General features: G+C 41.1%; 1 protein-coding gene across 1 annotated transcript in view; it reads left to right on the top strand.

The window, feature by feature from the left end:
- The window catches only part of Marchf3 (membrane associated ring-CH-type finger 3), a 144,554-nt gene that overhangs the window by 14,252 nt on the left and 112,722 nt on the right, over window positions 1-17,580 (top strand). The window lies entirely within an intron of this gene.

Here is a 17,580-nt window from a genome sequence, read left to right as displayed (position 1 = left end):
TTGCCTAGTAAAACATTATGGAGTTACCTTTAGGCATATTTCATTGTGTGGACAGACCTTCTTCCCAGGGATTTGTACCCTCTAGTGAATTGTTCCTCAGTGAGATTTTAGGTTTTGCCCAGTTTTCCCTTATGAAACTTGGGGCTCTTTTTTGTGTTTCTAATCTGAGATTTTTGTCTACTCTTCTTAATGATTTTAATGAGTTAGCTTCACTTTTCTACGGATTTCAGCTCTAAATGATACTGGTAGCATTGTTTCCTTTCTTTTTAAAAAGTCATTTGTTACCGGTTCTCCTCTTGAGTAACTAGGACATGATTCTTTGACTCTTTGCTAGTTTTCTATTTATTAAAGACTAATATACCTTAGCATCTTCACAAGTTGCTTAGAAAACAAAGGAAAATGCTTTGGTTTTAGCAGACCATAACTACTATATTTCTAAATGACAAAGAAAAAAATTACTGCAAAACAGGATTAGTGCAGATAGCTTAAGCTGGAAATCATTTTAAATGTTTCACGGCTACACTTTGTGCTAAATATAAAAATAATTGTGTTTCCCATGTGTTAGCATCAAAAGCTCTGGTTGGAAAACCACATGGTCTAACAAGTAGGTCACTATTGATGGTAAAACATGAGACAGGAAATGTCACAGTTAAGATTAGAGACCCAAGCAGTATGTCTCGCCATGCTTGCATTGGTCGGCCAAAGAACTAGAAGACTCAACAGGATATAACTAACTTTAGCCCGATTTGAAAGCATTAGCAAGGATAGCCTTTCAATGTCTTATGCTCATTTGTTTCTAGGTAGTGCACTTCTCCAGTTGGGCAAAATAATTGAGCTGCTTAGGCTTGCACATTGACAGACTTCACAATGTCAATTAAAATGGTAGCCATTAGATTCTGTAAGTGTACACAGAGAGCCGTAATCAGCTGTCTACACTTACATGGATGGGTTCACTTGATGTTTGAGATTGTTAACAAGGATAATAGATTGTGAACAGTTCTCACGAGTTCTCTTCAAAGTCTCCCTTGTCTTCATATTTGAAAGTGTGGTAGTGTAGGCACCTGGCAGGGGGTTCTTTTAGGAAATCCAGCTATCATTTCTCTCCCTTTGGGGGCAATATGAGGAACATTTAGTATTTTTAAGTGGGAATTTTCACCACTGGAGATACCTGAGTTTTACAAAGACACTTGGATATTCTAAACTTTAAGCAAAAGGCTGAAGGGGAAGGGAGCAGTACTCTCCAGCCTTTGTTTTGATAAGAGATAACACTACATTTTTGAAGGCTCAAACCAAAATGGAGCCTTAGATTCTGAGCATTGCCACTCCTTCATGCTACATTGAGCAGTTGAATAAATGCCCAAAGAGCCTGTGGTTATTTGGACGAGTACATAGAGGCATGCCGTGATGACTGGATTTGGATCTGTCATTAGAGCCTTATTCATTCACTTCCAGCACAGAGTCCTTCACAAATATACCCTGGCTTACAGACTCACTGTACTTTGAGTGGAGAGCTTTATTGCTTGAATCTCAGAGGCCTCCCTAGGCTTGTGTTTTCAAAGGTTATTAATGCAGATTAAAACACTCTATTTTGTACTGGGATTATTTTGTGTAGGATATAACTTTGAAGAGGGTAGAGATGTAGAAGAAAATGTCAGTGGAATAAGTATTTTTTAAGTTTGTTATTTTAATGGGGTAGAATACAAACATAGCATTTACCATACTAACTTTTAAAATATGCAGTTCAATGGTATTAAATACCTTTATAATGTGCAACTGTTAACACCATCAATCTCCAGAACTCATTTTGTCTTGTACAACTAGAAATCTATACCCATTTAACAATAACTGCCTATTCTTTCCTCCCCAGCATCCTGACAAGCACCATTCCCTACTTTTATCTCTATTTTTGACTACTCCATCTCATTTTAGGTGGGACCATACAGTATTTGTCTCTTTGTGTGTCTGAGTTACATCATTTGGTACAATGGTCTCAACAGCCATGCATGCTATTCTGTACACAGACTCTTCCTCTTGAGGCTGAATAATATTAATAAGTGAGAAAAATGTCTACAATATTTTTAGTTTGTATTCCTCCTCCAACTTAAACATAGAACCTAGATCTTCATGCCTGATCCAAGAAGAGTATGCTGGGGAATACACTGGAAATACAGCCCTCGAGAATGAAAAATCTGGGAGTTGTTTCCTGTCAGCAGTAAAAAGACTGTTGGATTTTGATTGGAGAAAACACAGGAAGGATGACAACTAATGTGACAGCTGGCCCTTTTCTTCCTTGACGTGCCTGTTTTCATCCATCACAGTGTGAGCTGGTTGTGAGCTGCAGGGTCAGCTCCTTGTCTAGACCTGGGTCGGAGCACATGAGGTGACAGGTTTGTGGAAACATCCTAGAAAAGATCTAGGAGTGTCTAAAAGACAGTTTTGCTTTGAAATGGAAGCTTAGATTTTGCTTGCTCTTTCTAGTTTCAGGAATGCATGAATAATAAATATTTAAATCCTTATGTGTTTTGTTCAACCACTTGCTGTCTTATATAATTAGTTACCTGTTTTGGTTTTCTACTATGAGATTTCTTTCTAAAGTCTACATAAATGACAAGATGGTCAGATGTCCTATTCTTCTTTGACCCAAGTCTCTGCCTCTGGCTGGAGGTGATGTAGAAGCCACCAGACTCCTTTCAGGGCCTTATGTTTCCTTTCTGGGAAAGGAACAAAAGCCTAGATCATTTCTATGGACATGTTCTGGTGTTAACAATGTAGTACTGTTCATCTCTTCAGCCTATTGACTGGCTTCCTTTCTGTAGTTAGGAACATGTAAAATCAGTATCTGGCTAGTAGCTTCTAATTGTAAGGGTAGTGCTCACTAGGTTACCAGCTGGTTGCTTAAATTAGTATTTGGGCTCATTATTTCACCCATGTTACACTGAAGAACTCAATTAAATGTGTCTGATCACAAAAGAACCATTCTTTAATACAAGAAGAAGCAAGACCACTTTTCACCTGACTTGGGTGACTGGAGTTGGTGAGGTGTAGAGGGTTTAGTTTCATAGGAAAATGAAGAGCAGGAAATTCAATATGCAAGCATGTAACCAGAACCCAGTGAGGATTCACATAGTTAACTACTTCTGTCATTTCACGTATGAAATATAACACCAGTGCTTATAAGCCAACATTAGTACAAGAAATAGCACAAACAGAAAATCCATAAGAGCCACCCTATCACTGTCCTAGAGGACTAAAGGAAAGGTTATTACAGCTCTAAATGAGATGCAGCTCTTTAAGGATTTATTGTAGTCTTTTGGATAGGCAGTAATGGTGGAACCTCTAAAGTAACAGAAAACACAACTTAGATTTGATTATATTTCTTTCTGCTAGCAAAACCTTTTCCAGAGAAATGCTGAAAGTTATAGCAGTACGTGTTGCACAGACATAGACATGGCCAAGCAACTTAATTTCCTAAGAGTGAATTATCCTCAGCTTCTGCCAAGGCCTCTAGTTAGGAGAGCAGTTCGTCTCCGGGAGGCATGAGAGGCTTTAGGATCTCTGGGGGTTCTCTAAAAACAAGAGGGAACATGGTGCTGATGGGGGAAAATGTGGCCAGGTGGATTCTGAAGGTCATCTGTTGCTCCTATTGCTCTTGATTTTAGAACCTACTAAGTTACTGTGTAAGGACTTTAAAACTGCTATATGTAGATATAACCAGATACTTCTGCCTAGAAATAATTTCTCTTACATGTTTAGGACTGTCCTTTCTTGATACCAGTTTTGATCATCAGACCAGGTTGTCTGGCTTCTATCTAGCACATGACTTTGTCACTGTTTCCTGTGGTAATATACACTAGAGTTCTGCCCCCAGGCTGGCACGTGAGGAAAACCATGTTCAACGCAAAGAATCCAGGTGATAAAGACTCTAAATTTAGAAATCTTTTACTCCCCACATAATAAAATGCAATTTGTTTCTTCTTCCCATACAAAGTAGAGCTGTCCCGGAAAATGACTATGAAAAATGCATGACCCCATCGCATCCCTCCACTTGGAGCTGTAAGGCTTCCCAATGCAATTTGTGTGTGCCGAATAGCTTTGCTTCAGAATAGGCTTCTTGACATTACCCAGCATTACTGCGAACACGGTGCTGATTCATCCAACTCCCAGAGTGGATTCACTCTTCTGAGTAACCACAGCAGAAACTCACCAAGTAACCCTCCTTGGTTATTCACTCAGGGCCTTCTAAAGGAAACATGACCTTAGAGATTATCCAGGAGCTTGTCAAGCATTCAGAAACTGAGAGTCAGCACAGGCCCATTGCTTCTTTTAATTTGAAAGTTGGATGTGACAACAGGTGTAACCTAGATTCAAGTTTTCAGAGCAGAGTTTGCAAGGTTTACCAATGAAGGCATAAGAAAAAAAAATACTGAAATTTTAATCTTTATTCATTAATTCATTCATTCATTTAACATTGTGAGTGAGTGTGTGTGTGTGTGTGTGTGTGTGTGTGTGTGTGTGTATATGTGTGTGTGGGTATGTGTATGTATGTGTCAGTGCCTTAATGTGTGTATAGAGGTTAGAGGACAGCTTGTAGCAGTCCATTCTTTCTTTCTACCATTTGGCTTCTGGGGAATCAAACTCGAGTCACCGAGCTTCTATACAAAACCTTTTTTTAAAGGTGGCCGGTACCTTTATCCACTGAGCTAGCTCATAGGCCCCAATTCACTTTTAGCTCACCAAAATAATGAAAATTAAAGAACATGTAGATGAGTTGACATTTGCCCTTTCCCATATATGTTAAGTGAGGGGAAGGTGCTAAGGGAGGACTTTCCCTGGACATGTAGAGCTTGATGTTATCCCTCATCTGCTTGCAGGATGGTGTGCTGGATTTATACAGTACACCTAAGTTAGCTTGTACAATATGAAATACTTCCAACTGTATGAAATGGTAATAACAGTAGAACAAGTCCAGTAGCTTTATTATATCAAAAAGAAATTATATAAAAAATAAAAGCCAAAGCCAGGTGAGGTGGTACACACCTTTAATCCCAGCACTCTGGAGGCAGAGATTGGTGGATCTCTCTGAGTTCTAGGTCAGCCTGGTCTACATAGTCAGTTCCAGACCACCCAAGACTACATAGTAGGACTTTGTCTGAAAGGAAGGAAGGAAGGAAGGAAGGAAGGAAGGAAGGAAGGAAGGAAGGAAGGAAAGACCAATATGAAATATAACTGAAGATGTTACATTTTGTGCAAGCACCAATAAGCAATACAAAAATGGAAATGACACTTCATTCTAAGATAAGCTGCTTGCTATCCAAATTATTAGCTAAAAATGATAACAATCCAATCATATTTTATAAATTGATTCTCACACCTCAAAACTGACGTAACTAATTGAAATACAGATCTGTGCCCACTATCATTAAGAATGAACATAGTGGAATTAAATGTATACTTTGCCTGGAGGCACTTCTGATGATAATATGAAGATGTCATTAGAAAAACATGGGCTCTTTTCAGCTTAATGTAATTTTTAAAATAATGCTTAATTCAGGGAATAATTTGAGGGGGCTTCTTGTTGTTGTCGTCATTTGGTGTTGTGGGTTTATCCTGGGCCTTGAGTGTGTTAGACACATGCTTTCTCACTGAGCTGAATCTTTAGTCCATCCCAGTGAATTTTAATAAAATTTCATTAAACTAAATGATACGGTTTTGAACCCTCCCCTGATCCTTCTTTTATTTGCAAAACTAGAGAAACTACTTATCTTTTGGACACACTTTTTGCCTCCTTGTTCTTGTCCTGACATACAATGAAGTGAGATGTTGAAAAGTATTACCTAAAATGGGTGTTTCTTTGTCAGAAGGTGTTGTTGAAGGAATTAGAGAAGATGCCTCTGAAATCCCAAAGGAACAAATTCTGTAGGAGACCAGATGACATGGGGTAAAAATATGTGGAAGGTGTGCGATCTAACCTCCCGCACTGGCTGTTTTCATCATAGATGAAATATGCTAAGAGTTTCCTGTCGATAAGCTGCCACTGAAGAATCCCTCACAGTCAATGAAAAATGTCATCCAAAGAACAACTGAGTGGTGTTTCCTCTTAAGCAGCTGCTACTTTGAGAAAGATGCCAGGGTGAAGCGACAAGAGATAGGCTGTTACTGCGCCACTGTGAGCAACAAGTGTGGCCCGGTGTTAAGAGTGGGTACACAGAATGTCATAGGACATTACTAATAAGGTTAGTTTTATAAAAAACAAAACTTTCCTCCACTGTGTAGGGGAAGCCATACGATGTTGACAGTTTATGAAAATCTCCTGTACCTCATGGAGATTTGCTGATTGTCTTCTCGAAACATCTGTAAGAGTGGTCAAACTTACCGACAAGTTATATTTATTTTTTTCTTTTTATAAAAAAAAATGAAAGTGCCCTGCATTTTTGTGATAATACACTACTTTACTACGATGCTACCTAGCAGAGAGATGGGGGAGGAGCACGGCAGCAAATCTGTCCTTTTAAGATAAGTGTGCGTTCTAAGACTAACCAAGGAAATAAACACTATTCTAGACAGAATGGTATGAAAATAGCATCTGGGAATGTTTATCTTATGTGTGGTTTTATTGCTTAAAACTATGATAAACATTAAAGCCCATATATTATAATAAAAAATTGAACTTAGAGCTACACTTCCAAACTAATATGTCATGAATAATTAAATATAGATTTTCAAAGGTATCAAAGCACATTCAGTCATATTCCTCTTGGTAAATGATCCTTTAGGATGCTAAAAAGTTTTATGTTCAGCTATATTAAAATAAATATTTTTTCTTTTTTATTGAAAATAGATTCTTCTCTCATATAATACATCCCAACCACAGTTTCCCCTCCCTCCACTCCTCCTAGGTCCCCCACCATCTCCCCTCTTCCCCAGATCCACTCTCCCTCCATTTCTTCTTCAGAAAAGAGATGACAGCCAAACAGGACAAAACAAGATATGATAAGACAAGGCAAAAGTTCTCACATCAAGGCTGGACAAAGCAACCCAATAGGAGGAAAAGAGTCTCAAGAGCAGGCAAAAGAGTCAGAGATACACCCGCTCCCCCATTAGGAGTCCCACAAGAACACTGAGCTAAAAGCCATAACATACACAGAAGACCTGGTGCAGACCCATGCAGGCCCTGTGCTTGCCCTTTCAGTCTCTGTGAGCCCATATGTGCCCTGCTTAGTTGATTCAGTGGGCCACAGTCACCTGGTCTCCTCTATCCCCTCTGACTCCTACAGTCTTTCTCCCCACCTCTTCTGAGGTGAGGGACCCGATGGAGACCTCCAACTTAGAGTCTTTCTCTCTGCATAACGTCTGACTGTGGGTCTCTGTACCCACTTCTGTCTGTTGCTAGAGGAAGCCTCTCTGATGATGAGTAGACAAGGCATTGATCCTATGTCTTTGGGCTATCTAGTCTCCTGTTCCTGGTCATTCAGGCAGTGTAGGGCATGATCTCCCTCTCATGGCATGGGCCTCAAGTTAACCATCGTTTGTTTTGTATTCACCTCATGCTTTGTGATTCTAATGTGTAGCACAGCATGTATATCTGTGTGTAGACACAGCACACATGTCCCAAAGGTTCTCAATGTTGAAATTCATGATCCAAATCATTTTCCGAACTGCTGCTTTAGACTAAAGGTTCTTAAACTTGTAGGGACAGGGAAGAATCATAGATTGCTTTAGAACAATAGAAGATGCACACCCTCTTCTCACAAAAAATTACATGCAGATTCTGAGAAATAAAAATTTGTCTAGAATTTCAGGGTGTTCACATGCCAATTGATGGCTGTTGTCATGAACTCCCATTAATACCCCCACATGAGGACAGGCATGTCCTAAGGACTTAAGTGACTTCCATAGGGTCAGAGAGTGACACAAAAAGAACATGAGTGTCCTCAGGTCTTATGTGACTTGCAGAGGGTCACAGAGTGACATAAAGTAATCTTTCAATAAAGTATGTGTGCTTTTGCAGGCTTTGGTCTGTTTCCCAAAGATGCATAAATACGACAGGACTCTAAAACTCTACTCCTGAAGTTCACAAGTCTATTGGGGACTCAAGTACTCATTAATACAATTTATGTTTAAAAGAAACTTATTTTTATCTTGACCAGTATCAGCTGACACCAACCATATGTGAGTTTTATGCTGGAAACTCCATAGGAAACAGAAACGATAAAATTCCCCTAGAGAAAGTCGGATCCCAATTTCTCGCTTGGGTGTCCAGTGCTGTTTCTAATATACTTCTTATATTGCTGAGCCTTGTGGCCCCTCTCACTGGGTTATGTGCCTGTGATTTGTCTGTACACTAAATGATGTTTTAGTAAAGAAAGGGAAAGCTGAGGGTGATGGCTCTTCACATTTCTGAACAACTCAGAGCTCTCTCTTTGGTTGGCGAGCCTGTGGGATAAAGAATCGAACCTTAGATAAATGGGCAGGTGGAAGAACACAAGGAGTACTAAAATAAGGATAGAATTTTATAGGCTTCATGATCTTCCTCCCCGAAGGCCTAAATCCATGTGATGAGGTAGTAGAACAAATGCCTACTGAGTCTGAATTTATTACTGGTTTTTAAAGACCTGACAAGATTAAAGTAGATTCATTTTTGGGGCTGCCCTGGTCATAGTTGGTAGTATTCCTGAAGGTGATATGAAGTTTTTCCCTATAAATATTGGACTCTGCATAGGGGCTAAAAATAAGCACAGCAGCATGGAGAAACGGGCAAACATTATTGATCTGTGTTAGGACTATTTCTGCTTTAATGTTTGCAAAAGCACAGTGCAGCCTGGCAACCTATTTATAGAGAGCAGATACTCACTGCTATATAGAGATGATAAAAACAAGGTGGGTCCTCAGGTAGACTTGAGGTTATATCGGGAAGTAGAATCAAAAGGGATCTCCTTCAGAATAAGTGAAAAGGGTGTATCCATGGCATTTCTGCGGAACGAAGAGCCTAGAGTTGAGAGCCTTATTGACAGACATGCTTCCCTTCCGCAGTGTATGCCACCCCCGATTGTCATTTGCTCTTAGCGGCTGCAAGTCAGCTTCCCCCAACCACCCCTGTCCCGCGAACCAGGGCTAAAACCAACACAGCACCTCCAAGAACCCTCTGCCCTTTGTTCTTTGTAGCAAATGCTAACTCCCCATTGGTATTTACCATGTTTATATGCACATGTGGGTATAAATGTGTGCGTGTTCACATGTGGGTATAAATGTGTGCGTGTTACATTTGTGAAAACCTGTGTACAAATGCAATGTTGGATCTTCCTTTGACATTTAATTCTCCATCTATTTTTTGTAAATAGTTATAATTTTTTGCTCCACTCCTCTGCTGCTAGAGCTCGCTCGCTCTCTCTGTCTATCTATCTCTCTCTCTCTCTCTCTCTCTCTCTCTCTCTCTCTCTCTCTATCTCTATCTCTATCTCTATCTCTATCTCTATCTCTATCTATCTCTCCAGTACCCCTAACTACTTATTCTTCTAGTTTCCCACCCCACTCACCAACTTTCCCTCTCTGGGACTTTTTTTTCCTTTTAGTCCAATTGTCCATTCAATTCAAGAAGCGTTTTTTGTGAATGCAAGGCGCCTGCTAGGTTCCAAGACTAAGGAGATAAATAAGATGGGATCTCTGCTCCCCAGTCGCTCCATCTAGTGGGACTTGCCGTCATTGTTCAGCACTCTTCTCTACTCTGATTATTGATTGCTCCCTCCAGGCAGTTTCTTCCAGCATGCTCCATTGTAGCCACAGCTAAGCACGGGCCTGGTGGAAGTTAACTCCATCTTAATTCCTGAGAATGTCTGATTTACAAACTGGCTTTTAGAAAGAAGCTCACCCAGCCTGGAAAAAAAAAAAAATGGTACAAGTAGTCATGAATTCTGTGTACGTGAAACACGGCACAGGGAGGGAGACTAACGGGCCCAGCCACCTCTGAACACCTGAATGATGCTGTTTCACCTGAGGGAAAGTTGTCCAGGCTCCAGCAAATGGTTTCTTGACAGTCCCCTCTTAGGGCCAATGCAGCAGTGGAGTGCTGAAATAACTAATCATCTTTGTATTCATTACAGACAACAAACCCTGACTAACCATAGTAATGACTGACTCCAGTTCGGAGCTGGTGAAATTGCTTTCCTTGTCTATGCCCGTCTCTCTTGTTTGGGTATTTTATGTATACAAGCATCTTTGCCCAAATGAATGTAATGAACAGCATGCTTCTTTCAGTGAGAGAGCCACCAAGAAGAGAGACAGGCAGGTATGTGTTTCCTCGTCACAAAACTATGCAAGTTGTCTGTAGGCCAGGCTTAAGCAGTGAGGAAGGAACTTGAAAACAAGCATTTAAATATAACTCTCATTTCCATTGCCTAGTCTTCTGATAATCAGTAGACAAATGATATTAGGGCTGAGATAATGCAAGATCTTTTCCCCTAAAGGCCATGTGGTATGGCTGGAATTCTTAACCGGTTTCATCACTAGCCACAGAGTTAACATCTTCCTGGTGGCTGGGTTGGCTTCCGAGCTTCATTCTTTAAATCCTTATGTGCTATATGTCATTCTTCAAAAAGTCTATTCAGTTCCTCCTCAATCTTCCCATTTCCTACTCTGTGTCCTCTGGAATGTGTCGCTATGTGCAGGGTCCATTCTGTAGTGTTCTAAGTGGCATACAGCCAAATGATTACAGCTGTCTTCCCTGAGTCTCACATAAAAGGATTCATTCTTGTCTTTTCCAAGCACAGTGGTGCTATGAGACCTCTTGATCGAACACATCAAAATGACCCTCATCCTCCATATGTGTGTGTGTATAAGCATACACACACACACACACACACACACACACACACACACACACACACACACACATATATATATAGCCATATTGCTGGGATCAAATTCACCATGATTTATTTGTATTTTTCTGAGCACTCCGGGCACTGGTTGCTATAAAGAAGAGATTCTACGGTGAGAAAAAGTGGAGGCAAAGCAGCCAGCACCATCACTGCTGTAGTTGATACTGGTCTGGGTAAGGCGATAACAGCAGGGGATTTCAGTGGAGCAGAACAAACAAGACTTGTGATAGGTTTGATATGTGGGGTGAAGAAAGAAAGGAAGCCAAGAGGACCCCAAGTTTTAGGCCTAAGCAACTAGGCATATGGTGGTAGGGTGGGAGAGCCAGGTTTTGTGAGTGTCACTCAAGCCATGTTAAGTTGTAGTACTTTATAAACAGCAGCAAAGTTCAGTTTTCTACATAATGTATGTCCAAAGCTAGGATACCTGAACAGAAAGAAGCATCATCTCTCTGACCCGTTATTACAAGATAGCAAGAATATAACCGAATTGCCAAATTTCTACTTGCCTTGTCAAACATATCAAAAGGCCTCTAGTAGGTTGGCTGTAGGGCTTTTTTTTTTTAATAATCTGTATTTTCTTGTTTTTAATGTTTTCAACAATGAACATGTATTAGTATTTTTATAACAAGATTGATTTTATTTTTATATATTTTTAATTGAAATAGAATTACATACACCATAGGGATTTTTAAGAGGACCACTTGAGAGACATGAGTCAGCACCTCATTTACTCAAGGATGCTTATAAATTCCTGTGTCCTGCCCTGTTAGTGAAGGTGCTCCAAAGGTCCCTTGCTTGCTTAGTGATCTTGTGAAGTGAATTGTCTCAGCAGCATCTGCTTCTCCTGCATTCTTGCTGTTCCTCCTTCTGGTGTGAGGACTAGGGCTGTTCTGTTTAATCTGAGGGTTTAGAATTATTGAGAGATCCGACATCCTTTGGCTCTGTTGACATCTAACTCAGTGACTAAGTCATTTAGTCCACCCAGACCAATGGACTCTGCAGCCTATAGCCGACCATCATACCACTTTAGGCCCTAAAGCTGATTCTCCTATCAGTGAGAAGCAGTGTATAAGAGCAGACGTTAGGAGATGGAAAAGCCTAGGAACCATGTTTCCAAGAGATTCTTAGTGAAGCTACAGAGAAAGAAAGATTGATGAGGGAGCTGTGCTGCAGGAGAACAGGAATAGCACAATCAAGGTTGCTTAAATGATGTGAAAGGTCTCTTTCAACTCGTTAGGGAGAATTTAACTTAAGATCATAAATATTAAAAGACACATAACAGCCTTTTGAAAACTGAGCTTTAGCCTGACTTTAAGGTATTATTACTATTTTGCTTTGTTACCATAATTTGGCTTTGATGGGACAGACAGATATCTACCCTCTATGGTACATCAGTAGTAGGTGAGTGCTCTAGGAAGAAAGCAAAAAGGACAATGCCTTATTTGTTATAGCTTCACCATTGAGATTCTTATAGTAATAGATGCTCAGTATATTTGTTGAATGAGTAAGTTATGCAATATATGTGACTTCTAGAAAAGTCTACCATATAGAAACAAATAACATGTTTTGAAATTACTTCTTTCTTTGAGGCCACCTTGAAGTAGCCAGGTACCAGAGTACCATAGACCAGGTCAGCTTGAGAGACATACTATAGTGACTGGATAGGATATTGACATTGTCGTGGAGGGAGGTAAATTGATGGCTTGGAATAGGTTAAGTGTGGATCTAATCAGAATGTCAGGGAGAGTGTAGGCTGGGGGAACAAGGATGGGGTTTGAAACTCAGAAGCACAAGATGCAGGACTTTGCCATGTAAACATACCCATGCCTCCAAGGGGCAGGGTACTCCGGAAGTTGTGCTGGGCTAGATGGCTTTAATGGATTCACTGAAAGCTGGTTAGGGCATAATTGCCACACAAATGGGCATTGTATAAGGAAAAAGAACTCTACCATCTGGAAAGGGGAAGAAAAAGGACCTGTCTTCTGCATCATCTTATTAAATAAGAACTTCCTATGCAGTTGGCAATATTTTGTTTTTGCCCCAGCTGAGCCCCGTAGTGTACAGACTTGCCAGTATTTCAGGATCAATATAAAAATTCCTGTTGTTTTGCTGACTTAGGTATTTACTGAAGGATTGTGTGGGAGGCAGACCTGAAAAGCAATTATGTGGAAGTACAGTATGCTGTGTCTCCTTGAGGGCTGCTGAGGAGAAGCTTGCAAGGAGCCTCTGGGAATTCGGCATGTATGCTTTAGTCCCAATATCTTATGCATGTGCTGATATTCCTCCATTTCTCTATCAAAGGTTTTCACTCGCTTGTTTATTGTTGCTGTTGTTGTCATCCATGTGTGCATGTGTGCATCCATGCATGTGCTGTAGCACACACGTGGAAATCAGAGGACAACTTGCAGGAGTCATTTCTCTCCTACCATGGAATCTGAGGATCCAGCTGGAGTCACCAGACTTGGTGGCAGCAAGTGCTCTCACCCCCTGAGCCAGCCTGCCAGCCTGCTTTTCACTCTGCTCAATCACATGGAGCTTCTTCAGGTAGCTCCATGGATATCTGAGGACTTTCCTCTCTCTCCCAATGAATTTTTAGAGTCTCCCAGTTTGTTCTGACGTGGTCGAAGGATTGACAGGGAGGCTGGGAGTGGTACAAAGGAAAGAGTGAGATTTCTGTCATTTAAATGATGGATTTCAGCAGATTATTATTATGATCATTTTCCAAAACAACTGTCTGTGCTTCTTGGTGATAGTGATGCTAGAGCCTGGTCAACTCCCCAAGAGTCAAGCCTATACTGTCAGCTTAGTCAATCTGATATATCAAATGGGCAAAGACATTATGGCTGACCTAACAGAATTTCTCAAGAGAGCAGGAGAGGAAAGATTCTAGGAGAGAAGGAAATATCTAAATTATCCTTTGCCTGGGTTGGGCTTTAGAGCATTCATACAGGTCCCTTCTCCAGCCTGCTCTGGACTTTCTCCTACCTCATATCCTTGTCCGCTCTGCCCAGTGTGAGAAAGTGCATTAGTTTATTTCCACCTGCTGGCTTCTGTGTGGGACCTAAGCCATGGAACACTGGAATGCTTCCATGGGGTTTGTATGGAGCCAAGTCAAGAAATAAGCATGCTGGAGAGAGGCCAAATGCCCATCTAGTGTAGTTTCTCCAGTTCACAGTCATTCCAAGCTGGGGCACATTCTCCAAGCTGGAATCAACCAAACTGGTTTGCTAAGGGACCAGGACTTGGGCACTTTCTCCTTTGCTCCTGCAGCAGAATTCTGAGCACTGTAAGTCAGCACTTTGTACTTTCTGATCAGCAAATGGGTTCTGTTGATTCCAGGTTAGGAGCTCCCTGGCTGGCACATGGATACTCGGGAGCTGCTGGCCTGTGTTTCACCAATCCCTATTTCCCTTGTGTTTGGGGTTTATCTATTGACTCTATGACTTACACAAAAATTAAAGAGAAAAACCCACCAAGACCTAAGATTTGCTGTGGTATGAAGACATTACTTCCTGCTCTTTAAGAGGAAAGTTTTGAAGAATAGGCTAATCTTTGTTTGTTTTTTTCTCTCTTAATATTTTTTAATTGCTCTTAGGCCACCTATAGCCTCCAGTGGTTTCTGTAATCAAAGTGCTTGAATATTTTCTTCCTCTTGAGAAAAAAAATCAGCAAATTATTTTTATAATCATTTTCCAGAACAAGTGTTTGTGCTTCTTAGTGATAGTGATAGAATCCAGTTAATTCCCCAAGAGTCACGCCTACACTGTCAACTTGATGTAGCAAATGGGCAAAGGCATTATGACTGACCTAACAGAATTTCTCAAGAGAGGAGAAGGGAGATTGTGGGTGGGGGAGAAAGGATAATCTTATTTTTAGAAAAAGAAAGAAAGTATCAAGTTAATTTGAGATAAAGAGGGATTCAGAAAGAACTTAAATAGGTTATTATAGTATTTCTATAGAAACAGGATAGAAGGGCTGGAGAGATGCTCAGTGGTTAAGAGAACTTGCTGCTCTTGTAGAGGAAACAAGTTCATTTCCCAGCACCCACCTGGGGCAGCTAACAACAGCCTGTAACTCCAGTTCCAGAGGCTCGAACCCCTTCCTCTGGCTTCCAGGGCACCAGACACCCACATCGTGCACATACATACATGCAAGCAAAACACTCATACACATAAAATACAATAATAAATAAAATCTTTAAAGAAAGGAAAGAGAGTCTAAAGCTACAGGACAGCTTGCCCTGGGGACTCCCCCGCTTTGGGGTACCTCATCATGCCTGTTGACTAGGGAAGAACTTCCCCCTGTTGTGTAGGCATATTCCTATCTTCTGACTTTCAGAAATGAGGTCATTTCTCCAGGAAGCACAAAAGGCGCTTTTAGTCAAAATCCTGTTTCAAAATATGGTAACGCTTTCTAACACTGACAAAAAAAGATCAGAAATGTTTTTTGTTTTTGTTTTGTTTTCGGTTTTTCAAGACAGGGTTTCTCTGTGTAGTTTTGGTGCCTTTCCTGGATCTCACTCTGTAGACCAGGCTGGCCTCGAACTCACAGAGATCTGCCTGGCTCTGCCTCCTGAGTGCTGGGATTAAGGGTGTGCGCCACCGCCACCCAGCCAGAAATTGTATTAAAGTGCATATGTGTGTGCACACTCAGGCATGTGTGGGACAGGAAAGCAATTCCTTAACTAGTGCATTCTCACTAAGGCTAGTTCATCATGAGTCTTGAGTCACTTCATTTCCATATTTAAGTCTTTGTTCCAGTGGTGTATATGATTATGACTGGAAGGGATTGGGATTTTTCAGACTTAGGGACTTTTCTCCTTTGCTTCCAGTACTAATTGAATCTGAAACAGAATTGAGAAAGGGCTTATATCTGTGTGTTTGGAATCATATCCTCAGTGATGAGGTAGAAGAATCCAGAATCTTTCTCAAGGATCCTGTCAAGCAGATTCACTGACTCTTGGTCAAATCACTGAAAATATCTTATTCCCTAAACTCAGGGGGATGAGAAAAATCAAAAGCCAGGTACAGTGGCATATACCTATAATCACAGCTTTCGAGAGGCTCAGGCAAAAGGATTGTGAATTTCAAGGCTAGCCTGAGCTACATAGAAAAACACTGTCTAAACAAACAAATAAATAACAAACTGGTATCCCTCTGTAAACATGATCTTCTGGACGGCTTCTTCTGCCTCTGTTGACAAATTTCTTTCCTCTGTTTTAGTTGTGCATATTCCCTAACTCTGGCCAGTGGCTCACACAGCCTGAAGTCTCTCACTGTCGCTAACCTAATTTTGGTTCATCACACTGTTTAACACCGAGCCATCCAGCTCTCCAGCATCAACATTCCTTTCTGGTTCAGCGGTTCCATCATGCCTATGCCAAGAAATCTTAGTGTGGTCCTGGAGTAGCAAAGGACATTCAGTCTCCTTGGGCAGCATTCCAGCCCTTCTAGAGTGAGTTTTTAGCACTCTGCTTTCCCTTCCTTGTCACGTGAAAAGCTAACTGTGTGCTTTTCCTGTCTTCTCATTCTGCTGTCTACTTGTGTTTCTCCGGCTTTGACAATCCAGTCCTGTCCTGTCCTCTACCAGGGAAGTTATCTTTGACTGACTAGCTCTCTTGTGCATTCATTCCGTGTCTGTTGCCTTCTGTATCTAAACTTCACACTATTCTAGTGTTAGTTACTCATGGATTGGAAAGTAACATGCCAGTAACCACTTATTAAGGTAAGCTGCTTATTCGTGTGCGTGTGCGTGTGCGTGTGCGTGTGCGTGTGCGTGTGTGTGTACATGCCTATAGACATGCATGCAGGGGCCAGAGGAGGATGCTGGCTGTCCTTATTCCTTTTTCACCTTATTCTTTGAGATAGGGTCTCTCACCGAACCTGGAAACATGATGTTTTGCAGCTAGGCTGGCTAGCCATCAGTCCTCAATGATCTTGATCTTGTGGTCTCAGCAACCCCTGCCCCAGCACTGAGATTACAGTCCTGTGTAGCCATGCACAGCTTTTATGTGGGTACTGGGGATGTGAACTCAGATCCTCATTTTGCGGGGAGCAAATACTTCTCACTGAGGTATCTCCCCAGCCCTAAGCTAAAGTGAAGTTGGACTTCTACAGCCTAATAGCCCTCTTACACCTATTTTCCGATGGTGTTTCGGGCTAGCTGCAGAAAGTATTTGTTAGCATTCTTCATTATAAAGTATGATTTAAAAACAGGCTCAGACACCAGTCAGTATACTCTCTGTGAGATTCGGCCTTCACATACTGTTGCTGGAAAAATGAGCAGAAGACCACAATGTGTCCTATTAACTTCATCTTCAGATACTTGCGGAACAGATCCCGGATGCAGATGTGGCTCTGTGAACACATGAATCTGCAGAGAGAGGGCTGTACTAGTGGTTTGGATAGGAACTTGAAGCTCATAGCAGACGATGCAGAAGATATTCATTCTAAGTCAAGAAAACTGGTCACATCATGCTCCGAGGAGATAATATTCTGCAACCAAGTTGTCTCCAGAGACGCTCAATGAAGTGAGAAATGGTTGAGAAGGCAGTACAGTTTTTAGGTGCCCTTTGTTGGGAGGCTAGTTCCAAGATACTTGCTCATGTTGTTTCAAGTCCCCTTGTTTTATTAACAAATGACCACAAATGCTCTGGGATTGATTTTAGGAATAAACAGTTATAGAAGGATGTAAATTGAGTAGTAAA

The sequence above is a fragment of the Peromyscus eremicus genome, chromosome 19 (genome assembly GCF_949786415.1).
Source record: "Peromyscus eremicus chromosome 19, PerEre_H2_v1, whole genome shotgun sequence".
Taxonomy (NCBI): domain Eukaryota; kingdom Metazoa; phylum Chordata; class Mammalia; order Rodentia; family Cricetidae; genus Peromyscus; species Peromyscus eremicus.
This window is presented reverse-complemented; position numbering and strand designations above follow the sequence as displayed.